Source organism: Ictalurus furcatus, chromosome 26, assembly GCF_023375685.1.
Source record: "Ictalurus furcatus strain D&B chromosome 26, Billie_1.0, whole genome shotgun sequence".
Classification (NCBI taxonomy): Eukaryota; Metazoa; Chordata; class Actinopteri; order Siluriformes; family Ictaluridae; genus Ictalurus; species Ictalurus furcatus.
The window spans coordinates 15,754,141-15,777,897 of NC_071280.1; the positions used below are offsets into that span (position 1 = coordinate 15,754,141).

At 39.9% G+C, this 23,757-nt stretch overlaps 1 long non-coding RNA gene across 3 annotated transcripts; it reads left to right on the forward strand.

Annotated features, from left to right (window-relative positions):
• Positions 1-11,027: 11,027 nt before the first annotated feature.
• On the forward strand, positions 11,028-22,062 carry LOC128602435 (uncharacterized). Of its 3 annotated transcripts, none has more exons than XR_008384837.1 (3): positions 11,028-11,347; positions 15,614-15,858; positions 20,868-22,062. It is a non-coding gene; the product is annotated as an uncharacterized LOC128602435 (long non-coding RNA). The 3 variants fall into 3 exon arrangements; XR_008384836.1 differs by lacking the exon at positions 15,614-15,858 and having other exon boundaries at positions 20,868-20,940; positions 21,025-22,062; XR_008384838.1 differs by lacking the exon at positions 11,028-11,347 and having other exon boundaries at positions 14,815-15,858; positions 20,868-20,940; positions 21,025-22,062.
• The last annotated feature ends 1,695 nt before the right edge of the window (positions 22,063-23,757 follow it).

The following is a 23,757-nucleotide window of genomic DNA, read 5'->3' on the forward strand; positions in this document are numbered from 1 at the left end:
ACTTAAATATCCTTCAACCGGTTGAAATTCAGAAATTCTGGGTCAAAACATGTATACTGAATGTGGAGTTCTGACCATGAATGATAGTCCTGTGAGTGTGAACACGACAGGAATGGATATAATGTCTCAGACTGAGTATGCTTCATTAATTACCGTCAACATGCTGTTGTAGCTTTTGATGCTAATTACGCGGCCAGCACATGAAGGCTTTCTGTGTCGCTTTATTCCTGTCCTCATAAACGCCCCTATAAATGTCAAACGACGGAGGATTGAACTCTCAGGGGTAATGGCGTGTGAAGAAACTGCGAGGGAATCCCAACAGTGTAAGAAGCTTCCATTTCTGGATCACTTTGATGCTCGTGCAATCTCGCAAAATGGGCCAATGCTTTAGCAGCGTCGATTCAAAACAACAGCCGATATGGCGTCCGCTCAAGTAACCGTTTAACGCTGGCCTTTCCATTCCCTCCATTCATATTTAAAGAAGCTGAACGCCAGACTGACTGCTCGTCCGGGGTTTTTTTTATGAGCCATTAGAGCATTATCGAAAGACAAACCAAATTCCAAGTGGCATCAAATCAGCCTTTATGTGCTTGAACCCACTTTTTAGGGACGTCAGCCATTTTGGTGACCCCTGTGTGAACCCTGCTGCTCGTCATTTTTAAGAAGATAAAATGTCCCTGAGCGTGTGTGCTGTGCAGCTTTCCAACCCACTTCAAACAGGAAAATATAGGCCTGCTTTGCATAATCAGGTGGAGACAGAATTAGGGGTTGAGGGAGGAAAAAAATGAAAATACAGAGCCAACAATTCCGCGTATCTCTCTGGTTAGCCACAGGGCTCTCTCTCTCTCTCTCTCTCTCTCTCTCTCTCTCTCTCTCTCTCTCTCTCTCTCTCTCTCTCTCTCTCTCTCTGTGTGTGTGTGTGTGTGTGTGTGTGTGTGTGTGGTTCAAGCTCTATCAACACGTGATTTGGTGGATTAACTGAGGAATGTTGGAGGAAACAAACTCATATCCAGCCTCATTTTCCCTCTGCATAAATCATACCCTGGTAGAATACACCGAGAGAGAGAGAGAGAGAGAGAGAGAGAGAACCCACATAAATACAGTATAAAAACATTTTGAATATATTACATAACATGCTTAGTACCTAATGTGTGGCATAAACCTGTACAAATGCCCATAGCTACATGCATAACAATTTGTTTAGCATGAATATATGACTTCATTATGTCGACTTGGATATGTCAGGAATAAAACACCTCAAGGCATGCTGTTATAGGAAAATCATCAGTACCAGGATGGTGAGAGTTACTTCTACTGCTACACCCATGTCCTGTAGTTGATTATTTTCCAATAACAGCACGTCTCGAAGTGTTTTATCCCACTTACAGTACAGCAGTTTGCCACCAATTCAAATGTGTACTGATTAAACAATGACTATAAATAAAGTCGACTAAATAAAGTGACGAGATACGTTTTAGCCATTTATAGTTACGCGTAGTGTTGTGGAATGTCTGCGAAACGAGTGAGTTCAAAAACCTACCTGAGAAAGCAGATTTCCTGAAAACTTACACCTTTACCTTCGTTACAAAGACCTGGCACTGGAGACTCCTTCCAGAAATGTTCATAATAACGACAACAACGATTTATACTGTACATTTTCTTTAGCAAATATCAGCGATAAAACATTGTCGTCATTGTTATGTATAGTGATCCACCTGATTAGTGACTCTGCTCGGTCTGGTGATGCGTTCTGTGTTCAGACACCTTTCTATCACAGACATAGTTTTTCTGTGGGATCGGACCAGACAGGCTAGTCTTCGCTCCCCACGTGCATCACTGAGCCTTGGTGAGCCGTGATCTTGTCGCCGGTTGTTCTTACTCGGACCACTTTTAGTAGGTACTAACCACTGCATACCGGGAACACCCCACAAGACCGGCTATTTTGGACACGCTCTGACCCAGTCGTCTAGCCATCACAATTCGGCCCTCGTCAAAGTCGCTCAGATCCTCACTCTTGCCCATTTTTCCTGTTTCCAACACGTCAACTTTGAGAACTGACTGTTCACGTTCTGCCTAATGAATATATCGCACCACCTTCACAGGTGCCATCGTAATGAAATAATCAGTGTTATTCACTTCACCTGTCAGTGGTCTTAATATTATCGCTGATCGCTGTAAATTATTCGCTCATTATCCTGGTACACTTTTTTTTTTCTTCCACTTTCCTGACCCTGCCTGCTTCCTGTTAATGATTTTGTCTGCCTGCGTGGATTTGAATAAAGTCTCGCATTCACATCCTACGGCTTTCGCTCCATGACAAACGGATCATTAATTGTATCAATAAACATAAGTAGTATGACTTTAATAATAAATAAATAAATCAGTCAACATGTTGGACAATTGCGGTGGTGTAAGAAGAATGAAACGCTTCAAGACGTACTGTTATAGGTAAATAACCAGCTTTGCCTCAGACTGCATTTGGATTATTTTCCAATAAAGGCACGTCTCGAAGTGTTTTATTCTAGCGTTGATTATTTTCCAAAAGCGGCATACGCCATCATGTTTTATTCCTTAATTCATGAGTTTATTGAGTGACTGAGTTTTAGTATCACAAAGATTTTTATTTTTATTTTTGCATAATCACAGGACAATATTCAATATTTCATAACTTCAAAGTGGATCAGTTGTGGAGATGGCAGTTTCGGCTATTGCTTTGTAGTACATTTCTACCCAGAGATGACTTTTTGATTAGACAGATAGAACAGATATAAAGACAATCAGCCTGTGAAGGAGGCTGTATTAATACGTTACGCTACACGCAGGCTATTAACTATGATAAAGCATAGAGTAGAGCACCATATTAGCTCACTGACCACCCTGCTATTAAAATTAAACCTGAATAGATGTTACGGAACATTGAGAGAGAAAGAGAGAGAGACACAGAGAAAGAGAAAGCGAGAGAGAGTATTTTTTTTTCATGTTTTCAACTCATAACGCACACTTTTTAATTGCCAGGGCCATTATGTTAGAGTCAATGGGTTATGTGACCGTAGCTCAGTAAGGTTAACACTTTATTACGTAAACACGCTCTGAATTTAATTCGTTAGGCTTCAGGTATTTAAAAGCACCCTATTAATCATGGGAGGACAGCGTAATCATGGCCAAGCATTAGAATGTTCAATTAATCGGCGCATCGGTGCATGGATGAATATGAATTTGGTATAGTTCTCCACTCTATGGTTCTCTCTCTCTCGCTCTGGCGCTCTCAATGACCTTAAATTATGAGTCCCATCAACTCTCGCTCAAAAAAATGTCCCGTATAATCAGTTCTATTATTTTACACACCGTATTATCGATAGCATTTAAACCTCTGTGTGGCACATGATGCTAATACCTTAGCTATGAGCCTCCTATCAGCTAAAACATATGCTAACTCTAAATGTTTAAATAATATTGAAATACTTGAACGTAGAGACACATTAAGCTCTACTACTGCTGTGTGGGAATCGGCGATACTTAATAGAGCGGCTGTTACACTAGCATAATCCTTTTTTTTTTTTTTTTTTTTTTTTTTAGACCTAGCACAGCTTAGCCTCATTAGCCTTCTCTGAGGCGCTCTCTGTTTGAACTTAATTAGCTCATATTGGCATGGAGACATAACAAAAGCCTTCACCAAGGCCAGGGGAGAAAAAAAAAATGAGCTAAAGTTATAAGAAAGCGGAAAATCCGAAAATGTGGTAGCATAAAAGATTAGCAACAGAGCAGCGCTGAGGGAAATGTCAGCCTGCTGACGAGCTAATTTCCAGCGAGCTCGGTCAGAAAGCCACAGAGATTTCCAAGGAATACATAGTACAAATCTGTAGTGAGTCATGAGTCTTAAACTTCCAGCGTGACATACCTCAGCTTGCTCTTCAGCCGAAAGTTTTCATTCGGCAGTTTTTTTCAAGGTGAAGCCGTTCGCCCTCTTACTTTGGTGACGAGCAGTGATGAGGTTTGTTTATGCTAGGCTGCTTGCTTTGCCTTGATTGCACTTAGATCAAGGTCTCTGTCTCCTCTGTCAGGATTTCCAACACATGGCGTGCTTACTCAATGAGCAAGACCACTGTATTTCTAATCTACGCTAATGCTAACGAATGAACGCGGACTGATTAGCCCTGGCTCTGGTGGAAAAAAAAAAAAGCTTTGTTAAGATGCTAGTTGTTGAGACATTAATGTTGTTGAAATCCGATGTAGGTTTCACTCTGGAAAGTCTTATTAATCACAGAGAGAGAGAGAGAGAGAGAGAGAGGAAGTCTGAGACAGAGCGAGGGAGAGAATGACTGTTGAAGGATTTATGAAGTGTTTTACCTCAGGATTGATTTATCACCAAGTGCTCACTCTTTTGCTCCTGTGTGTGTGTGTGTGTGTGTGTGTGTGTGTTACTGGATAAACACTCGATGCATTATACATGCTTAATCATGTTTCACCAGAAAAATTAAAAGATTTATGAATCGGAAGACCTTGATCACTCTATATTTGGGTGCACTTTAATAGTCACAACACTGACTGGAAGAACAAGGGGAATATTTGATGGCAGGCTTTCCCCATAAAACTTCAACTGAAGCAGGAATAAAACACAGCAGGGCCTGGTGATGCAGGAAATAATCAACGATCAGAAGCAGAGTTACTGCTGATTATTTCTATAAAGTATTTCATTCCTGTTAACCCACAGCAATGTGCCAAGAATTTTTTCATTCATTAGCAAACGACTTTTTATCCGTTTATAGGTACATTTAATGTCGCGGAACGTCTGTGAGACAAGTCAGTTCCTGTTCTCACTTACATCATAGCAGCTATGAACCTTCGTTCCTTCACCAGCTTCTGGAAATAAGATGGAAAAATCCCTCACAGCTTGTCATGTTACCAAGAAACCAGAAAACGCAAACTCCTCTGTCCTGAAGACATTTACGTTTATGTTTATCATCCTTTCATTAATTCTGGGATACATCGTGGTATACAGTCCCCTCTGAAAGTAGTTCGGGAACCAAGATTAACGTCTACCAAAGTGATGGAAAGGTCAGAGTGTGGAGAAAGAAAGGATCTGTCTTGGATCATGAACAAAACATAGAAGCTCATTAGTGAAGCATGGTGGAGGTAGTGTTATGGCTTGGGCCTGCAATAATATTCACGATAAACAATTCTTCCACCGTGCAACATAGCTTATGAGAATGCTAAGAGTGAGCTTTGGTTGCTAAGCAACCTAACAGACAAAGATGAGGCGTTCTGTGGACAGAACAAAGGCTGGAGTATAATTTTTTAAGTTTAAAACCTGGCAGTCACAGGTGAGCGTATAAGCTCGAAGGATTTACAGTGGCTTCATGCATACATCAGGCAATCAGATTGAAGAACCAAAGCTATCAGTATAGAATATACAATGTTGCCCTTGTACAGATTTCTCATCAGATCAAATTTTCATATACTGTGATCCTGCGGTGCTGTTTCGGGATGCAGTCTAACATGGTGGAGGTTTTGCGGGAACCTCAACAGAACTCCATCCATCCATTTTCTTTACCTCATCGTACACAGGGTCACGGGGAGCCTGGAGCCAGTCCCAGGGACACTTGGGGTACAAGGTCTATCGCAGGGCACAATCACACCCCCATTCGTACACTACGGACAATTTGGAAATGGCAATCAGACTACAGCGTATGTCTTTGGACTGGGGGAGGAAACCGGAGTACCCGGAGGAAACCCCCGAAGCACGGGGAGAACACGCAAACTCCGTACACACAGAGCGCAGTGGCAGGATTCGAACCCCCAGTAACTGTTTCATTTATTTAACTGTAGGGATTGGACAAGTAAATAAACAGCTTATGAGAAGGATGTGTTTTTGTTTGTTTGTCTTTTGCATCATCCCATTGCATTTCTGGCTTAACACCCCAAACTAATCAGTGAAATAATTTTTTTTTTTTGCATTTGGAGGCCAGGGACAGCTTTTCAGTGCAGCTGTGTACGAGTCTGAAGGATGACAACTTTTAAACTGACATAGACCTTGGAGAATTTATTTCTTGCACATGTGTGGGTGTTTGGGAGGTTATGAATGCAGCACTCTCAGAGACCTGACTTATTATTAGGTGATTTCTTTAGTGCAGTTTTTTTTTTGTGTGTTAAAGTTGGGTTTAAAGGAAGGATGTGTGTGGGTGTGGGTGTGTGTGTGGGTGGTGAGGTGAGTTATTGTGTTATGTGTTAAGCTCATCTGCATGCTGGGTGTCAACTTAGATGAGTAACAGAGGCTTTAAATGGGATTATGTTTGACTGTGCCTCAGAGACAAAGACAAGTAAACAAGGTATTTCAGTGCGAGGGTGTGTGTGTGTTTGAGACAGTGAGACAGTGAGAGAAAATTTGAACGTGACTGGCAGGACATGACATGACAAGAGTACCACACTCACACTCGCCCTTCTCACTGTGTGTGTGTGTGTGTGTGTGTGTGTGTCTGAGAGAGAGAGACAGAGAGAGAGAGAGAATAAATTCCACTTCACAAATCATGCCGAACGATTTGAATATGTTTGCTGATGGTGTGTGTTGGCACTCACCTAAAACCTTTAATCCAATACAACAATTTGAGCAGAGAGGAAAAAAAGAAAAACAATTTATGCAAATTGAGACAGAGCTCAAAGTAAACGTTAATGTGAACATGAATTAATCAAACTTTTGAGTTAACTTGGATTGCAAGGAAATTACATTTTAGCTCTGAACATGAACAGAGACATCAAGGTCTGGCTTAGTTGCTTTGTTTTAAATTTTTTTTTTTTTTTTTAAATCATTTTAATATTTTTATAGTAGTTGAGATAATTATGAATCCTTGTGGTAGATAAATGTTTATATAAGTTTAGATTATTTGATACACACAATATACTAATACATCCCAGGGATTGGACTGTATTGGATTGGCATTTATTTATTTATTTATTTATCTTTTTATTTATTTATTTATTCCACAGCAATGTTGAATTCTCATATCTGTTTGGTCTTTGGAAGGTGATAAATTTTCTATAACAGCAGCTCTGAAAGTATAAATTCACAGGCACTTGTATGGTGGATGCTCCGCATAAACTGATATAAAAAAAAAAAAAAAAACCACCCATGTGTAATTGTTGATCTGGTGACGTTTTTCAATGAGGAGACATTTGTTTAGCGTTTAAAAGCTCTCGCTGCTTCTCCGAAGCAGTCTACATAAAAAGCTTCTTGCTTTGAGAAGAAATAAACGATCTATTAAACCTTCCTTTTGATTCGAAACCATAAACCTTCATAAAAATGTCTTTAAGACAATGGAAAATATGAAACATGAGTCAAATATGAGTCAACGTATTGGCCATGACATAGTTTACAGAATGCCAAGAAGCTCCACATACTGGAACAGACATTATTATATAAAAGTGCTGAGAAAAAGTTTGCCCTGCAAGCCAGCTCTACTATTTAGAGGCTTTTGCAGACAATAGAAACATTATATATATATATATATATATATATATATATATATATATATATATATATATATATATACTCAGTTTAGTGTGTCCAAGCGTTTGACTGGTAGTGTTTATAGACAGGATATGACAGTAGCTAAGAATGCTGAAAATATTGGTAAAACCTATTAAAAAAACAACAACAAAAAAACAAATCAAGAGTTCAGCGTAACCAGTAAATTGGTCATTTTCGTATGTTAATGAAATTCCATCTTGGTCAGTGCATCTGTTCTCCCATCTTGCCTCTCTTTTTGAAAAGGTCCACAGTTTCACGCTTAGAGCCTAAAAATAATCAGCTTGGCATACGAGCCATTCCATAAATGAAGGCATAAATTACAGTTGGTGAATTTAATGGATGACCTTCCAACTCCTCAACCACTCCTTGACAGGTTAGAAATCTAGAGTCTAGTTTAAGCGAGAGGAAGCGCATGCCCCTGTTCTCATTCAAATACAGTATGCGGATCTCTTCTCTCTTCCACTGTCAGACTATCCTTGGCCTACCTAAATGAGGCTCGGAAAAGTGTGATAAATGAACTCGCGCTGCTCAGCAGGAACAAGTTGTGACTGGCATGAGCCAAAGGCGGGAAGATACTAATGGTGTAAAAACTTCGTTGGAAGGTCGCAGAGAAACCCATCTCTTCTCTTGTCAAATCGCATTTAACTGGCGTAAAAAATTGCATCACAATCGTCTGACTCTATATTTAGAGTCCCACTTTCACTCGGACCTTCGCGTTCCGATATTCCCTCTGTTTGGTCAACGGCACGCTAGCATGGCGTGATTGATGGTTAATGCCACGCCTTCAAGGCCACCTGGCAAACATGCGTACACTGTCGGTATTCATCCATGTGAATCCACTCCTGTGCACTCTTCCCTTCAGTCCAGACCTGGCATCAATTCGGCCTCAAGGACACGAGAATATCGCCGGGGGCTCAGGACGTTCCTGCCCCACCACAGCTGCACAATAACCCAAACCTGAAGTGACAAATTGACTCTGAGGGTGTAATGAGTCAACGGTGGCCTGACTGGAGTCAAGGAAACGCCACTGGTTCCAGGAATAACATTAGCATGGACTTCGCTTCCGTAGACACGGTGAATGATGGAAAGTATAAATCAGACTCTTAACACAAGCCTACTGATCTTTATGTTAGCTTCCTTTGTACAAAATGTCATGAAAGCTCGTCAAAGAATGGTTATTAGTGTTGTTTGTTTGATGCCAGTTTCACATATTTCTGCTTTTTCAGCTAAAGCAGCAGTCAGACTACACATTGCTAAACTTCATCCAGTGGAAAAGCCGGTTAACTGAAGGGGAAATGACACAGGATGTGAAAAACTTGTGCTACGAAAATTTATATAGGGAAACTTTGACCTTTGAATTCATGAACTTTGGACTTATGAGCAGAAAACAATAAATATACAATCGAATAGAAATAGAATATAAAACAAGAGGCTGGTATTGTTGTCTCATTGGTCAGTAAGTAATGGATTACCTGCTTATTATTAACTAGTAGTCACACCAGATGTTTGCCTGCGTTTTCTTTTTTAAAAAATGTCTTGTTTACAGCATACACTAAGGATTTTGGATAAAACTCTGTTGTTGTTGTGTTTTGTTTTTTTTTCCCCCTCTCTGCCTGCTACGATTTTCTTCTCAGCAATATTGCACCTCTGCCAATAAGTCCCATTATCCATTATTGCCACAGCTTTAAACTTCACCACTGAAAATAACTGTCTATTCTTTGGCACAGGAACGGTGTAAAGATCGTACTTTACACCATGTTGTGTCTGAGTAAAACACTCTGTAGACCTAGCATTAAAGAACACATCGCTCTTCCAATAACTCTGATGTCTTTGACGTGTGAAAAACCATATTGTCATTTAACTTATTTAAAGCGTCTCCATCATAAACGACTCATTTAATTGCTTGTTTGTTTTGTGTGTGTGTTTGCTCACATACTTTGTGTGCTTCTCGATCATGAACTCCTCAAGTCTCAAAACTCCACCATTTATTATTTTTTTTTATCCAATCGATCACATCCTTCACAGTGTGCTTGAGATGTGACATTTACATTCATTCATCTTGCCAGAAGCTTTTAAATCTAAATTTCCGAGCTATTTCTAGAGAGCCGACCATGATGAACTTGCTAGTGTGCTCCCTTTAGACCAGAGGTTATCTATCTTCTACAGAAAAAAAAAAAAAAAAGGAATACAGTGGGAATTGGCCTAATGGATTTCGTAAAACATATTTTCTTAGAAACATCACAATTTCTAAGAGTCCACACTCTTTCATTTAGTTAAAGATTCTGGATACATCCTGTGTGTCGTAAATCAAATCGAAGCATCCTAATGGCGTATTCTGTATGAAATAATTCTCTCTAGATAGAACATAAATATTACATGAGTGCTTTCCTGTTTCCTTGCAGACAACCTGACATCAGAAACCAGACTCCCGCAAAAAACACTAGTCTAGAATCACTCCATATGTGGTCCTCTGTTAAACTATAAGGACTAGGGATGCATCGATACCATTTATTTCAGACTGAGCATGAATAATGACAATGATCCCGATATGAGTATTAATCAATCAGGGACGTCACAGAACGTTATATTCGGCTCCGTTTATGTTTCCCAGGTTTCAACAGTGCTCATTAAAAGTGCACACGTGTGTTCATGTTCCTGCTTCTAGACTCGAGTAGGGTTGCAGGGTACAGATGTAAGTAAAGTATGTTTTATTGTTTTCATTGCATCAGAATCCGTCCTACTGGGTACGTGCTGTTATTTTCCCTCGCCTAGCGACGTCTGTTCCCTCCGCCCGGCCGGCGTTTGGTACAGTGTTGTTTGCTGCCATGTGCCACTCACAACAGCTTGTGCAGTGAGACTGTTGAAAGGATGTTAGTTAGGATGTTAGAGAGAGAGAGAGAGAGAGAGAGAGAGAGAGAGAGAGAGAGAGAGAGAGAGATTGATTATTAGGTGTTTGATGAGTGGTAATGTGTGCTGCAGGTATATACCTAAATTGCTTACTTGACCTCAATTACTATTTGTAGAGAAAATGTCCCCAAGACTAATAAAGCCAAACAACTCCCTTCTCCCGCACTGATGCAGTTTTTAGAGCTTAGTTCAATCATTCCTTGGAGATTTCGAACAATAAAATACTGCATTTACATCATCCACTTTGGTGCCCACTTTTGTGGATTATGAGGGAATAAAATCAGCACCGTAATAAAGATTTCGTCCCCTTAGAGAACTCTTCTGACTGATCACCTTTATCCTATGATGAAGCAGGGTCTCTTCCCAGATGACTCCGCATGAGGGCTCACTGAATAGTTTGAGGAGGAAGATGTTGTTGTAAATCATTTAGTATGACTTTCACAGTCACCAAATCTCAACCAAGTTGACCACCTACAGTATGGGAGACTTTGGGGTGAAGTGTTAGACAGAGCTCTCTACCATTATCAAAACACCAATAGCGGTGTTCATTGCGCCAGTACACTTCCAGAGACCGGTAGAAACAACGGCGAGGGTTGAGGATGTTCTGGCTTGTCTCTTTAATACCTTACCAACACACTTTGTTTGGTTGAACTTGTCTGTACCTCTGATCTTTAATCTGTGACATTAATTATAGAGATTTATACTATGCTCTGTCTGAATACTCGATTCTGATTGGCTGGAAGGTGTGCGTTCAGACCGTTGAATGCACAAGTAGTTCCAGTCAGCTTAATCACCGTTCTAAATTAATGTGCTGCCTATAAACAACTGTAACCATAGTAACATACAGTTACAGTTGCATACAGTAGTTAACACAGTAGTCACAGCTTCACTATTAGTAGAGACGCGGCACAGACGAAGGTAATTCACACTCACACAATCTCTCTCTCTCTCTAATAACTTTATCATAATTCATTCAAATAAATGTAATCTTATCGCACTACTTTATCTCTGTGTATGATTCAGAGGGTAAAATTCTAGATCTAATGACCTGTATAGAAAATAACTAACTAAAAGTAACCGTTATTTGTATCCTTTCGGCCAAATTTTGCGCTGCAAACATCAATGAGGGCTTTAACTTGTCAATGCCAGCAAGTGATCGTAGTATAAGCGGGATAATCTATAACCCCAATGTTATATGCAGGAAGTAAGTGTAGGAGCAATGTCTTTATTAACACAACACAAGCAGACAAAACACAGGGAGCGCGGTCTATACTGAACAAGATTAACTAGATCAAACGTAAGGCTAAAGTCTAGGCATTGCACGAGAACAGGACATGGAAATAAGACCGCTTCACGAACGTAACGCGTTCACTGGCAAACACTCAGTTAACATGACGTAACCATCTACGAATAATACCGCGCGAAGTGCACAGCAACACGAGGGGTTTAAATAAACAACATACTCAAACTAAAATACAGACACCAGGAGTAAATTAAGACACACCCCAAACATGAACCAATGCTTAAACAAGGAGAGAATCAAAACAACCAACGGCACATGGCCATACACAAAAATCTCGTGCGCGCGCACTCAGAAGCCGCGCCGCAGTGCCATCTGCCGGCGAGGGCGTAACAATAAGACATAAAAGTAACAGTACAATAAAGTAAAATCATACTGTATGTCAATCAATCGTGTTAAGAATTTGTGTGGAAAATGTGGTAAAAATGAATAAATAAAAGCTTTGTATCTGCAGCCTTTACGCAAATACAATGTATTTATATTATATAAGGTACACTATGTTACGTGTCAATATGAAAATCGATGCAGTTCTATAAACGATGAGCGAAGTTACAAAAAATGAAAAGTCATAATGGCATGTCTAAAGTGTCCGTAGTGTATGAATGAATGTGTATGTGATCTTGCGATGGATTTGCACCCTGTCCAGGGTGTACCACACCTTGTGCCCAATGCTCCCTGGGATAGACTCCAGGTTCCCCGTGACCCTGAAAAGGATAAGCGGTATAGAAGATGGATGGATGGATGGATGGATGGATATAATACTCTGTTTCAAATACTCTGAGTTTGTATGTTTGTTCTGCTTGTACCTGTTAGATGTCTAATATTAGATAGTCTTCCTTCCATTTGTTTTGCAAAATGCAGCAGTAATTACATTCAGCTCAGATCACAGACACAGGGGAGATGCGAGGCACGGTACAGTCACAGTCAGACGAGTTGCTTTATGAGTGGTTTGTTGACTGTTAACTTTGTACTGAAGTTGTGCTTGAGAAAACAAGATGTTTTTTTTTTTTTTTTTCTTCAAAAATCTCATCTTCATCCCTGAATATTTTAAAGTTTGAGGAAGCACAAATTAACATTTGAGTCACAGGGGGTCTTTTCCTCCCAGACGCGACTGCTGGGAGGCATTCAATTCACCCTCGATGAATAAACAACCATTTTCTCACTGAAGGAACACATCCAAACCGCAGACTTTGTTAACACTTACCGTGCCCTCACATCATAAATTTGACTGTAAAATAAGCTTGCATTTTTTTTTTTTTTTAAAGCACCTGAATGAGAAAATAAAAAATCCCCACCAACTAAATGTTATGCATCAGAATCGGTGTCTAATTTTCCTTCTGTTTGTCAGATTAAATTGGCCACTTTTCCACAGATGAAATACGTGTTAATTAGGCTTCACATTCTCTAGGCTCAGTGTTTATATCTGTCTGAGGGGGATTCGATACCTTTAACAAACACATTTAACGGTCCAGCGCGTGGATCTGACTTAGAATAAACAATACGTCTGGTCTAAGCATATAGTGAATAAGTATATGAATAAATCTGGTTTCAAGTTCTTATAATTGTGTAAGGATTAAAACACTTGGTGGTGTGCTGTTATAGGAAAATAATCAATGACACAAAGCAGAGTTACTGCTACCACTCCTAATTTGATTATGTTCCTATATAAGCACACCCAGGACAGTTTTATTTCTCTTGTACATCAGCAACACTAACAAATGTTTACTCATTAAAGAATGATACGTCATACTTTTTGCCCATTTATTGTTACATTTACAGTTGGGGACTGTTTGTGAAGCAAGTTGGTTCCTGTTATCACTTATATTATAGCAGTGAAGTATGAACAGTTGTTCCCTCACTAGTGGAAAAAAAAGACACAGAGAAACCACAAAGCTCAGATTTCCTGTAGGGCTCAAATCCAGCGCAATACATTTTCTGTATTGACTTGGACTTGCGTCTGAATTATTGGTACTTGGACGTGTATCAGTTGTAAATCCTTTTAGAAAACAGCTTAATCATTTGGTGCAATGCATGAATGAAGACTGAAGCTGAACTGAGGCTTGGTCTTAAAAAGGATTTGGTAGTTTTTGCTCTCGATTTTGGTCTCGTTTTCATCTTGATTTGGCCTTGACCCCCTTAAGACTCGGTCTTGACTAGATTTTGGCTAACCGTGGTCTTGACTACAGCCCGACGTTCCTGTGATGGAAAACGTAAAGGTTACAGCTTCACCCAAGACTACTAGTAAGCACGGACAGTGGAAACAACTTGTTAATGAAACAACTCCTCACAGAACTACACACACTTTTAAAACCATACAAACGCCTATGTAAGTTGCTACTATAGACATATAAACCTGCATTATGCCTTGCAGCCTGGGCTACTGTCACAGGAAATGATGACTGGGGTAACTATTGAACACCTCCTGACCAATGACAATCACAACAGCGCTATAAATTAAAATAATTCTGGGCGGAATTTGTACTGACAAGCCCATATAATGTGTAAAAAAAAAAGGTCGGGGAAGAAAAAACCCCTTCATCAGGTTTCATCAGACACTCACTGTTCCAGTGACATGAAGAAGTGTATTATGGGTAAGGATGTGGCGTGCTGTGATGTATGATCACAGAGGAGTCTCGCCCCTTGCCTGTCTAAGAGCACTGATGGATTGACATTGGGACAGAGATAAGGGCAAAAGACGTCCTGTGTGTGCTGTCCCTTTTGTGGAACTTTCATTTTCCATGTCATTAAGGGTGAAATGAGCTCCCAGTTACTTCGACACACACACACACACACACACACACAGACACACAGACTCCAGTGCCCAGGGGTAGACATGGGATTATAGATTTATGTGACTCCTAAGTTCCTATTTTTAACCACTTACAATCATAGTGCAGCAAAGTAATCATCTGTGACATATTACCTTGCCGTGAGTGATACTTAGTCATACTTAAAAATGGACAAAATGATTTCTTGGGTAATAACACTCCAAGCATGAAAAAGAAAGGTATAACCACCAGTTTTGCGAGCACAGATTCGAACGCATTACTTTACTTACAGGTGGTGCTACAACATTATTGACATACAGTTATTATTTATATACAGTGGGCAAACAGAAGCAGTGAGTAGTTCAAGTCCACACCACCAAACAGTGATTTTCTCCGACTGGTGTAACGGTATGATTGTGTGTGCTGTCAGTGATGTAGGTGGTGGGCAATAAATGTCATTTTGTCGCCTGTAAAGTGCCTTCTCCCTATAGAACACGCCATCGTCGCTCTCACACCAGTCCCACTGCCTGATCCGTCAGCATCATTCCACCAGTTATTACCGTGACAGCGTCATTGTGCTTAGTTGACTTTTCTCTGATTGAATTGCCCATTTCGGTCTCTAAGGGAGGTGTAATGTATTGACGGTTTTCCAAGGTTATTCCCGGGTGCTCGTAGAGTTTAAGTCAATACTGTTTGCTATATGATGTGTGGCGTGGAGTAAGGTGTTTTGCTTCGAATATAACTAGATAAAAGTTGATATGACAAAATTCTTTAAAGACCTTATTAAGTTTCCTCCAACCTTCTTGTGTTTTGGATGGATGTTTTGTTGAAATATTTTGAAAAATTACATCCAAACTAAAAGAACCTGGATTTTCACAAGTCTGAATTGAGTTATTGAATTCAACTCCGCTGTGAATGAAGCTCTGAATCTCCATAATTTGACCTCACAGATCATTTGAACTTTTTCAGAGGAAAGAATTTGTAGTGATGATGATCAGTGGGTCTGATCACACACTTTGGGAAGGCATAAATAACTGGAACTGATTTTCTCTCGTGCCTGCCTCATCCTAATACCTTCAGCCATCCATTCATCCATTTCCCGCTTATCCTACACAGGGTCACAGAGGAGCTTGGAGTCTATCCCAGGCGTTGGACATCCTGGACAGGGTGCCAATCCATCGTAGGGCACAATCACACACACCGACAATTTGGGAATGCCAATCAGCATACAATGCATGTCTTTGGACTGGGGGAGGAAACTGGAGTACCTGGAGGAAACCCCCAAAGCACGGGGCAAACACGCAAACTCCACACATACAAGGCGGAGCAGCAGTTCTTGAGTACAAATCAACAATATCCTGGTGAGATTATATACTAAAACTTGAGGTTTTGGGGAAGTACGAATATTCTGGGTATCCATGTGGGACTGTATTAGTTGTAGTTTATAAATGACTTTAATTGTTTTAAATTTTAAGCATTTATCAATAACCATTGAACACATCCATAGCTAACTCCATCTTAGCCTTGGTGAGATCGAATGTTTATAGCTTGGCCACTTTTGCCATTGGCATGCACAGGCCTAATGTGCCTAAACAGCCATATTTGGCCCAGATTACTTTGCACTCTGTGAGCAGCTGCCCTTAAACTTTAATTATAGAGTCAACAGATTTAACATTCTTCACTCAGTACAGAGAACAACCACACAGCGGTTTACCATTCGGTTTACACGACGGCAAGTGGCAAAAAGTCATTAAAGTTTGATGGTGTAATGTAGTATTTTGACAGTTCTAACTCTCTTGTGGAAGAAGATAGATTTTTTTTCATTCCTGGAATCCTATGGAGGATCCTTTCCAGCGCTCTAGCACCAATGAGACTTCCACATTCTGCTTAGTCCATTGTGGTATTTCTTCTTCCAACTTCCAACTGTGTTTCTATCCTGTCATAAATCATCCACTTATTGGTAATTTGTCAGTGCTGGATGATTTTGGTGTACATGATACATGTCATTTATCCAGTTCTTGTAGCTCACATAAAACATTAATTATGCAGAAGGAAAACAAGCCTTATTCACACTGGTTATTACTACAGCCTCCTTGGCAAATTCGAAAGTGCAATAGCTTTGGGGCAGTGGTAGCTCCGTAGTTAAGCTGTTGGACTACTGATTGGAAGGTCACGAGTTCAAATGTCAGCAATGTCAGCACTGCCAAGCTGCCACTATTGGCTTCTTGAGCAAGGCCCTTAACCCTCATCTGCTCAGTATAAATGAGATAAATGTAAGTCGCTAATAAGGGTGTCTGCCAAATTTTGTAAATGTTAATAGATGTAGCTAAATCTCCTAATCCCTTGTGTCCTTGGTTGGTTTTTCATTTGGTATGGATCTGCACATCCAAAAACACCTTAGTGAAAAGAAAAATGCGGCTCTATTTTCCGATGCCCAAAATTTTGGACTAGCTTCAAGTCAGAGATTTTTTTTCCTAAGATCTGGCGACCCTGGAAGTGCTTCATAGTGAGCATTTAGGCCTTGGTATCCTTGGCCTCTCTTCTCTATTCGATCTTATCCCTTCACTGCAGTCGTTATAAATTCAAGTGGATTCTAGAGAAACATCATTACTTGGACTTTGCTGTTGTGTTTTGCGAGTCTCTGCAACACCTAGAGTTATGCTCATCACCGGTCTAACACAAGGAGCTATTTATGTTTAGGGGGAAGAATTTCTGACAGGTTGACAAGAGTGCTAGAAAATATGCAAACGAGTGCACCAGAAGCTGTAATTCTCAGCCAATTAAATTATGCGTGCGATTTGCTTGTAATTGCAGTTATTGCCGAGGGTGATCAGGGGGTTGGTTTAAAAGAAGCTCTCTTGCATAACACTTAAGCACAAAAACATCTTGCCGTTTCTAACCTTATTTTCACCTTTCACCTTCTGACCTCTGCTGACCGTCAGATGAACTTTCCGTGGGGTTGTGAGGACCGAGTGAAGTATCAAATAAACAAACACAGCAATGTGTACCTACACAAAACGCATATCTTAGCATAATCCCTTGGGGCAAAGCCTAGTCTAACTTCCCTTCAGCCATATACTGAATGACAGGCTGGAAATAATGATGTGTAAAGCGTGGGAGAGACAAACAAGGCCGACACACTCCCTCTCTCACACAATTTGCATATAGCCAAGTACCTGTCACTGTCTGAGAGCATACTTATTATATTGCAACTTTTTTTTTTCCCCACCCTCCTTCACTTTTAAACTTTATGCATGTGTAGAAGTTTGGATATCTTCAGAACAGATGTCACCTTCAAGGCTTTATCACTAGAGAAGGAGCTTGTCTCACTTTCTCTTCCATACCAGATCACATGCGATAGCACAACATCTGCACCAGCCTTACTCTACTCTACAATCTTCGGACTTTGAGGAGCCGTCATCGAACTCGTCTTTTTATATTTCGCGTGATGATCTTGATCCAGTCAACCTATTTGTGATTTGATAGAACACGAGCCAATGAATGTAAAGTCACACGGTCTGAAATACATTTGGAAATGTTATTGGTGTGTGGTTCTGAAATTGACTGGTCAGTTTGGTCCTAACTGTTTTAAACTGGAACTATATTCTGGGATGTGTTGGTTCAGTGGTTAAGGCTTTGGGACCTTGACTAGAAGGTTGTGAGTTCAAATCCCAGTACTGTTAATCTGTTGATGTTGGGTGCATGAGCAAGGTCCTTAACCTTCAACTACTCAGCTGTATCCTTTCTCAACTGAATGCAACACTGATAACCATCAAAAAAATCCCAACTAAAATGGTCCAAAGAAGACTCAACATGCAGTCATTGAGTTGGAGCTTGCTAAAGATGATTTGGTGAATGAGTTTGCAAAAGGAAAAACATGAAAGAATCAGACTGACTTCTGAGTCTACTGAAATACTCAGAATGGAATGTAATTTTTAAAATTTTTTGCATATGTAAGGTTACAAAGCAGGGTAGTCAGGGCTTGCCACATTGGTTAATGGGTGTTGAGGTGGGAAGTGGAAGAAATGCACTGGTTCCTACCCAGGGGTCTAGGACTTACCAATCCATCCCTGCATTGACTTCTTGCTACCTTCTTGCATTCACTATGGAAAATCAGTAACTTGATAAATGGTCTGTGGGTAGTGGTAGTTCAGTGGTTGAGATGTTAGACTGCTGATTGGAAGGTCATAAGTTCAAATCCCAGCACCTCCAAGCTACCACTACTGGGCCCTTGAGCAAAGCCCTTAACCCTCAACTGCTCAACTGTATAAATGTAAGTCACTCTGGATAAATGGCATAAATGTAAATGTTTGACCAGGTAGTAAAACTGGACAGAATTATGGCATATAAGTCCCAGTTTTACATGCAGCTCTCTTTACAATTTAATAGTCTTTCAGGGCCAGATCTAGAATACCTTTCTATAGACTCCTATGAGAAAGTTTGGCTTAAGGGTGTTAACAAACCCAGTTTCCAATGTCTAAATTTCAACATTGTCGACTCGGGCAGGTTGAGAAAGGGCATACTATTAGTTTTTTTGAAACACTGTCTCCAGGCTTGTATTTTTATTAGAGATCACATCTGGCCACACAAGACTAACCAATTAAAGCTGCTGGATGTGACATTTAGGAATTTCACCATCTTTGGTATAATATTGAATTGAGCTTCATCAGTTCAAGGCTGTGTCACAAACTGCATACCACTCACAAAATATAATGCCTAAATAGTACTGACTTCACTGGTGTACTAACATACTATTTAGTATAAGTAGCATGTGGATATTTTTATCTGCCATGAATATTGTAAAAGGTAAAAAAAAATGGAGAAAATGTTACCAGGGTAGCTCATGCACAAAGCCAAAATTGTGAGGTTGTTGGCCAATTTAAGCTATTTAATTAGCTAAAATCATTCTCCAACCTCTTGGGTGGTTACTCCACTCACTTCCGGCTGTTGTTTGTTTAGTCACTCCCTGTAGCCCTGACAGTGATGACAGCAAGCTAACTAGCTAACATTCGCTAAGCAAATCACAAGGTGAAGATTAACCTTTCACACCTAGTCGATTCCGGTGTGTGTTTTTATTATTTGATCTCCACATATTTTGTCATCTGGGTCATTTCTATTCTCTGGCCTGAGCGTTAGACAGTAGACTCGCCCGCTGCCAGCACGGCTGGGTAAATACAGACTTCTTTCCTAGGCTGGAGGATGATGGCTTATGGCATATTTGGGATGTATGCCTTCAAAATCTCATACTAAATTGAACCCTACAGGTCAGTCTGTACATTAATATCGCAGGATTTCACACACAGCTCAGGAAGACTAAGTTCGTTATATGCATGTGCATAATCGAAACCTGTTCAAATTAGCATATTCATTATAATGAACTCCTCTATATAATGTTGCTTCATCTATTTTTTTTTTTAAACTATGCTGTTCTTATTGTACGTTGTCTTTCTGTAAGGTGTCCTTAAGAGTTATGAAAGGCACCAACGAATAAAATGTATTATTATTATTATTTACGTTTTCTCCTCATGTAAGAGGAGTATCTTTAAAAAAAAAAAAAAATTTAAACAAAAAAATTATGAATGGCAGGTTTATATTTTATTATCCCTAAGTGCTAAAAAAAATATATATATATTAATAAATCTGGTGCTTGCTGTATTGATTTCAGCTTTTCCTTCCCAAAGGAAGAAAAACTCAAAAATACTGGAAATCGTGAATGAATTGTAGCAGGGACCAGTAGTGTTATGAAGCTGGCATTATGGTAATTGGCCCCTAACGGCTTTTACGGGTCTTTAGCACAGGGAAAAGTTAAAGACTCCGTTTAGGCAGAGATTTATTGCTTTTCTACTGGGATACTGCTGTTCCTTTGTACTGCTGTGTCTATCACTGAGCTCCCAGTGAAAATAGGCCAATTTCTTCAGCCAATCTCTTTGTCCATAGAGGGACTAGTGAAAGAAAAAGCATGTTTGCTTCGGGCAAGACATTCATTATGGTGCTTGGGGAGGACACAACACAGTGATACAAACAGAAAAGATTACATATTGAGTCATGGATTAATTTTTTCATTGGGGGAAAGGACACAATCGATTTAGCTATATATAAAGAAAAAAGGAAAAAAAAAAGACCTGGCACACTTTCTGAATTCACTTAGAAATTCCCTTCTGTGTAATTTAAATCGAAGTATATGTTGATTGGTCTGCGCCTTTTTAGTGTCGTTATACCGTATATCGATTACAAAGATGTGATTTGTTGTGTATTCCCATATTAAAAATTTGGATTTTCATTTTCATTACGATCCCTTCGGTCATGTTTCAGGCTTAATGCGTGTGCTCTTATCACAGCGGTTCCTTGTTTTGTTTTTCCTCACTGATAGATGGCTTGATAAGACTTCTGGAACTTAGTTCTCCAAGAACATTTACTTTCGCTGTTGTGACGTTGGACAAGAGGTAAATCTATTTCTATGCAACCCATTTCAGAACTCGCACCACATGAAATGTTATTATATTCTTCTTTATTTCATCCCCGCCAAGTCAATTTCACTTCTGAGGGACGGCTGCGAGAGGGCCCGCGAGCCGAGCCAGATCATCAGATGAAAAATGAGGTGTTGTGATGACCAATCCTCCATTCAAGGTTCTGCTTTCTCTTTTTCGAGCACCACGGACCAAAATCCATTTCTCCATCACTGTCAGAGACAATACTCATCGGACAGGTTAATCAGTACTTCATCTTGGAGAATATCAAGAGACGCCATCGATTGAGAGATATCATATATTCCCGAAATGCGGTTATCTCCTGTGAACCAGTCGATATTTAAACCCAGCTCTGGGGTAACTACTACACTGGGCTACTAAGCTATGCATTCTTGGCCTTCTTTAAAAGTGTAGTTAGCTATACTTCAGTCCTATGTATCTCTAAGGGAACAGTAATTTCTTCTACTATATAGAACCTACCTTTATTAATGATGTCAATTCTTCTGATAATTGCAATTGATGATCCAAATGGTAAATGGTCTGCACTTATATAGCGCTTTTATCCAAAGCGCTTTACACTGTGTCTCATTCACCCACGCACTCACACACCAATGGTAGCAGAGCTGCCATGCAAGGCGCTATCTTGCCATCGGGAGCAACTTGGTGGTCAGTGTCTTGCCCGATGACACTTCGGCATGTAGAGTCACGTGGGCTCGGAATCGAACCACCAACCCTACGATTAGTGGACGACCCGCTCTACCACCTGAGCCACAGCCGCCCTCCATGAAAGTATATCATGCTCCGAAAAGCTCATTGTGTCACACTGTTCAAAAATGAAAACCAAATGAACAAAAGTGCATATGCGAAGTGCAAAGACGTTCAACATTCTGAAGGTTGTGTCCAGAAAAGTATATATCAGACACTTCAATATCCTGTGGTGTGTCATTTGTGTCTGAATAATTCACACTCCAAGATATAAACCAATGTGAAATAAACCAGATGGGTCACAAATTTCCCTACATTTCCCATAGCAAGGAATGCCTTGTGCTTGTGTTTTGCTCCTAGACCCTTGCTAGTTCTTAGGTTTCTAAGAGTGAATATACCCTTGATTACTCTGATATACCCTTGATTGAGTAACTCTCTAAGAACATGTTGGAGCAACCCATAATTACAGCAGAACTGTCACCTCTCAGTTCATGACGTGGTTTCCATAGTCACGAGCACCATGTGATCTTTCATTCATTCGATTTATTTATTTATTTATTTTAATGATATGATACGATCAACCACAAACCTTGTCCCTTAGCCGTTAGCATAAACGCAACAGGATCTTGTTTACGTATTGCTAACTGCTTCAAACAAGTCTTTGTCCATGAATATGTTTTCAGTTTAGTGTAGGGATGTACCCGAAAACAAAAATATTACTCATAATGAACAGATAATGTGTTCCGAAAAAGATATGAATGCAGATCTGAATTGGAGGCGCACTATTTATTTATTTATTTATTTATTTTTACCCCATTTAAATTTTGTGCGAGGTTTTTACGTTAATGTAGGGAGGCTGTCAGATATGAAACTTGCAGGACCTCCGTGTTGTTGCCTCGGCCTCTTTAATGCTACGTTCCACTTTTCAGCAGGTATCAATAGCTAATGAACGCGCCAGTCGTTTGAGTGTGTTAAAAACATTCCATTCGATTTACATCAAGTTGAGGATAAAGTCAATTAGCTGTGCTAAATCTGATTATTACCACATTATTCACGTCAACCCACTGGCAGTATGTAAATGTTCTGCAGCCTGTGATAAGTGTGCAAGAGCTGTAGCACAATGGTGCTGCCAATCATTATACTAATCTGTCAAATTCTAAGAGACAAACTGTACCGGCTTTTAGTTTGTGTTCTACATGCACAACGCTAATATATATGAATGTGAGAGGACGTTTCTTTTTTTGCTGAGTATCATTAATATATTTGCGTTAACATAAAAACAACTGAGACGAACAGAAATGGAATAATGAGTCCCTGAAGGGGGGGGGGGGGACTTTGCAAGTTCTCGATCACGTCTGGAGGGACACATGGTTACATGTAATTTTCCACTGCGGGTACGATCAGCTGTCCTTCCTGTCTCCCTGTTGCCCCGTCTTACGTGTCTCTCATTACAGACATTACAGTTTATTGCTCTGGACACATCTGCAGTCCTCATGTCTCCCTGCAGCAGGTCTATGGCATGTTCACGCAGGTGAGCAGGAACCCTAGACTTCTTTCTTCTGGTGTTTTTCAGAGTCAGTAGAAAGGTCTCTTTAGTGTCCTAAGTTATAGTAACTTGTGGAACAGTCCTTATATATACAGTATATATAAGGACTCCACTAATATTGAGCTAAGAAGGCTGTGAAAAATAGTTTTTTATGTGAGATCAGTTTGGGACTCCTGCTGTTGTTTTGCTCTGTGGGACCCAACGCTAGTTTTCCACAATTATATAACCTTGTTTATTATGTTAATTATGTTGGTAATTATATATTTAAAAAAAAAAAAAGGCATTCATACAGAACTAATAAATGAATAAAGATAGAAAGTCATTACAAAATCAGTTAGGAAACCAAATTCAGAAGACGACTCATTTCCAAATCCATGCAACATTTTGCCTCTAAAATCATCCCCATTTCAGAAGTGAGAACGAACCAATTATTCAGAATGACACATGCTTATGAGCGTTTCTCGTCGGCTTTATTGATATGTCTTCAGGGTGCAATTTTCCTTCGACCTATGAAGTTATTGCGTGCTGCAGAAGACAGGTTG